The 4,948-nt window shown below is 33.5% G+C and overlaps 1 protein-coding gene across 4 annotated transcripts in view; it reads left to right on the top strand.

Annotated features, from left to right (window-relative positions):
• Positions 1-3,430: 3,430 nt before the first annotated feature.
• Positions 3,431-4,948, top strand: part of LOC117115112 (histamine H2 receptor-like) — a 13,178-nt gene continuing 11,660 nt past the window's right edge. For 2 of the 4 annotated variants that reach the window (XM_033258800.1, XM_033258802.1), the window contains exons 1-2: positions 3,431-3,628; positions 3,794-3,972. The gene's annotated coding sequence lies outside the window, so the exon portion shown is untranslated. The remainder of the gene's footprint in view (positions 3,629-3,793; positions 3,973-4,948) is intronic. The other 2 variants (XM_033258799.1, XM_033258801.1) reach the window with 1 other exon arrangement.

Here is a 4,948-nt window from a genome sequence, read left to right on the forward strand (position 1 = left end):
TTTTTTTTTTATAGTCAGTTTTTGGTTTTGGTAGTGTTAATATTGGTTTAGTTCTGGTATCATAGTAATTATTTCTAAAGTGAAATTTGTTTGATAGATATTGAGGTGCAAGGTTGTTCATAATTTTAAACATGATAATAGTCTCATTTATATACAATCGTTGTTCCAAATTCATCCATTTAAGGCTTTGAAGAGCTTGTGTACTGGAGTCACTTCTTGATTTGTTTGTAATAATTTTTGCTGCCCGGTTTTGAAGAATTTGAAGCGTTTTACTTTGAATTTGATTTGAGCGTCCCCATACCTGTCTCTTATACACATCTAGATGTGTATAAGAGACAGATATGTTTCGGTGCTGCGGTTTTTAATATTTTGTTTTCATATTGTTACTTGTTACTTGTATAGCGTTTTTCCTTGTAGTTACGGAGCGTTGTAGCCACTCCACGAAAGTCAACAAAATCTCCCCGAGTAAAGCTTGCACAACCAAACCCAAACAAATTATACAAACTTGAATAAGGCAAATAAGGAGGTAACTCAAAGCAAAATGGTTCGATAGAAAAATTAGAAAACAAACAAAACAACAAACAAATAAGATCTTAAGCAAGGTGAAACAAACACATGTATTTTGTTGATTTTATAAACACAGGCCACAGTTAAATTGGCTACCAAGTCTTAACCATTGCAGATAACTTGCTTGAGATCGGTGATGTCATCTTGTCATCTCAGATCGATTTTACGTCTCATTTTTTTCCAATAATTATAGGTCTAAGGCGTATGTATACACACTGAAGTGTTGGCGTGTATAATAATGGTCAAGAGAAGTTTAAACAATGTAGACGACTCTTTATCTCAACAGTATTTGGTAGCACGTGCGTAGACGAAAACTTGTCTCCTAAATAATCAATGTATCTATCAGCAAATGTGACCATAAAAGAACTTACTGACATAAAAAAAGTCATGACACGTATCCAACAACAAACCTTTTTTTTTGCATAACGTACCGAGGTTTCTTGTCTTCCATCGTTCAACCACTTGTGTTTTTTGTGTGCAAATGCGTAATTATTTTCATAATATTGTTTGAAGGTTTGCATGGCGAAGTAATAATATACTTATATTAATGCTTGCTGTATACCACGTAGATAGTTCTGAAAAGAAGTGTTGTTGGTTGAGAATGTCTCGACGTTTCGATTGAGATGCTTCAGTCGGCTCCAGGAGAATAATAGACCTATCTGCAGAAAATTCCAAACAGGGAAGTATGCACGCCATCGTGTTCAATATTTTGACATTATATTATATGCCATCATTATTAATTGCCTCCTTGTGTAAAATAGTCGGTTGAGATTATAACTTCAATTGTTTAAATGTTTCTTGTATACATTACATTATGTTAGTCCATTACTTCAGCTCTGCGCATACCCTTAATTAAGGCTAGGCTCAATATATATTCAATAAATGAAATCGGTAAATAGGATAGGATGTCTATCAAGGCAAAATAACCAGTTAAGAGTCTTCTATCCGCCTATGACGAACACAAAAGGAGTTGCATACAAGCTGGAAATTTGAGATTTCTGTTTACCCGTAACCGGTTTCAATACAATTATTGTCCTCAAAAACAGCCTCAAACTAGTTGCGCAGAGCCGCGAGTGCTTGCCTATATAACGTCGCAACTTATATGCGAAAACAATTTTGGTGCTTTCTCTAAAATAGTTGTACATTAATTCTCGGCCTGTGTCCGCGTGTTGAATTGTAATTGTGCTAAGCTCTCCACTGATTGTCTGTGTGACTGTATATGGCGGCCTTCTACTGTGCGTAAGACCTAATGCGTCAGATGGTGATCTTTATCTGGTACGCATACTGCCTGTAGTAAAGTCTTAAAAACACAGAAATTGAACTGAAACAATGAAAAGGTCAATTTAAAAGGATAGAATACGTTATCAATAAAAGATAGGTGATCGAAGAAATTCAATTTTCAGTTATTATTACAGACTTAAGACCTGTCCAGACTATAAAATTTTCTTTGACAAGAAACTTTTGTATGTTTATAATATTTATATGACGTGATGTCATCATGACCATATTTAAGCATGTCACATGTTTTTGTCAAATAAAATGTGATAGTCTGTACTTGGCTTACAAATCCTTAAATTGCTTTAATTTTGCTAAGAATATATAAATTAAATTAAATGTATGAATGAATGAATGAACGCATGAATGAATGAACGCATGAATGAATGAATGAATGCATGAATGAATGAATGAAGGAGTGAATGAATGAATGAATGAATGAATTAATTAATTAATATAAATGAATGAATGAATGAACATAAATGAATGAATGAATGAATGAATGAATGAATGAATGAATGGAATATTGACAAGAATATATTTGTTCCTTCAAATTTTCATTTGAAAACTAATAATTTTTTCTATTGAAATTCAATTCAATAAACTAGAATTTTCTCCCCAAATCATTAGCGTGAATATCGGTAAGGCCTACTGCATGCGTTACTTCGTATAAACCAATCTTCTCAGTTTTGACTCTTAACCATAGGGATTTCTTTTTCTTTGTTTTTCGTGCACTTTCATAGGATTCTAATTCATTCATTAACATTGCATCATGAAACAATATTGGGAACATATAAAACTATTGTTGTTTTAATTACGTTTCTGCTGATTTCATATTATAAATGGATTGTATTTGCATATTGCAAATTATTGCTATAGATTAGTTCTAATTCTACTGTAACAAATTATGTCAATAAAATAAAATTATAAAGAATTGTATGTCATCATTATATGAAAATAATAATAATAATAATAATTTTGGCTTATATAGCGCATTATGCTAAAGCCTCAATGCGCTTAACAGTAAAAATAAAATTCGGGGGAAAAAAATTAAGAAAAATACAAGTTAAAAAGGGGAGTTTTTAAAGCTGCCTTAAAATCATCAATGGAAGTTGTCTGTCGGATCGTAATAGGCAGAGCATTCCAAAGAAAGACAGAAGCCCAAGAGAAAGAACGACTACCATAATGCTTTGTTTTTGAAAACATGCCAAAACCCCTATAGGGGACAATTGCACTTTTTTTGTTAGTGTCCCCTACCCCTATTCAGGGGACACTTTTTTTGGTCCCGAAGGTGTCCCCTTAATATAGGGGTCACTGTAATTTTATTATTTTTATGTTTATTAGTTTAAAGCTTACGGTAGGCCAGTCTGTAGTTCTCGCCAACAATTGAATTTTCCCAATGATGTTATTTGCACTTCCACTTGAAGAGTGTTAAGAAACACTGTGTGTCGTGCTTAAAGGACTGTTGTTTCAGTGTATAGCAACCGTATACAATGCATCAAATTTTACCATTGTTTGCGTATAGGCGATGTGGTTCCAGATCGATACCGTGGTATGGTCTGTTCATTAGGTAGTTATATTTTGGATCATTTGAAGCTGGTCTGTCAAGTGAACGAAACGCTATACGTCCTGCCCAATAAACTTCTCGTTAGGCCTCTCATTTGTACCAAGGAAATATAAAGATTGTATCGCGTGCATAGAAATACAATATTTGAAAATGAAAGTTGGATATAGTCAGCTATGAAATGTTTAAGCGGTTGCAGTTTCGAATATGTAATATTTCCAAGTAAGTAAACAATTTGTCTATGCTACCAGCGCAATAGACGTCCATGTTATGTACACTTATTAACGCTATTATTAATCATGCAGGTTCGTTACCTTCAGGAATTTCTTTTGGTTTGTTATGCACTCGGCCTTAATACTATAATGGTTGATGGTTGCTCTCATTTAGGGCCCCCATTTTCTTCTACTTCTACGACGACATTCTGATATTCCAAAGGTTTGGATGTTCCACAAAGGTCTTAATTATATACAGAGTGTGCGTGCAGATCACCGAACGTCAAAAACAGTAAAATAGAGTATAAAGTGGAATTTAGTGACGATAGGAGTCTCGGGGAATGTGAATTAAAGGTAAATTTCAATATAATATAGGCAACTATCACATGTAGAATATGTCAGCCTTCTTACTTCAAGTCTTTATTTCAGTCTGTAATTTCTCTTATTGTAGTCGTTTAGGAAAATAATTTTAGGCCTAATTGTATTTTATATGCTACGACTCCGCAAATACCAATAAAAAAAATAGTTTACACTATGTTTAAGCATGGACGTTAATAATAATAATAATAATAATAATAATAATAATAATAATAATAATAATAATATAATATTATGAATTTTATTAATAGATCTATGGTTTAGTTTTATTTCTAACATCATTAATCAACCGGAATCGACATCCGTATGTCCTATATCTCATTGTACATCGCATTTACCATATAAAATCTTGTACCGTTTCTTTGAAAGAGATTCGTCCAAGTTCGGTCATAGAGGAATTAGTTTAACTTAATTAAATTTAATTATCCATGGTTGAGTTGGCTTGATTTTTCCCACGATCGGTTACGTTTTGTACTAACCGTGAGGTAAACAAGACCATGGAAAAAATTATGCTTAGACCAGGGAGGTATTTAGGCAATGATCACAATAGATCTATAAGACGATTACACGTCAAACTGAAGACCTCTGCCATTGTTGGGCAAATACGTTAGTACCGAGAAATAAGATAGGAGTGTTTTTTTTTTTTAATTCAGTACCAAGAAATGAGATAAGCCTAATTTGTTTCTACCGTGCACATGCACTAGGCCTCGAACCTTGGAATTTAAATGATTCAAATGATCTGATTTAGAGGACCTTGTATATCCAAGACTATAGCTTTCTTTGCATTATCGCCATGGATCAATCCTGCTAGAGTAAAATTGCGTCATACCGTAATGATATCGAACGTGCCTTTGTGGTCTAAACGATATGACGCTCACCGGAGATAGTAAGATTGCGGGTTTGGTTCCCACCAGATGCTACTTTTCCATATAGAACTATAATAAAGAACTTT

The sequence above is a fragment of the Anneissia japonica genome, unplaced genomic scaffold (genome assembly GCF_011630105.1).
Source record: "Anneissia japonica isolate Jap-2015-1 unplaced genomic scaffold, ASM1163010v1 scaffold24_len2511860_cov200, whole genome shotgun sequence".
In the NCBI taxonomy this organism is placed as follows: Eukaryota; Metazoa; Echinodermata; class Crinoidea; order Comatulida; family Comatulidae; genus Anneissia; species Anneissia japonica.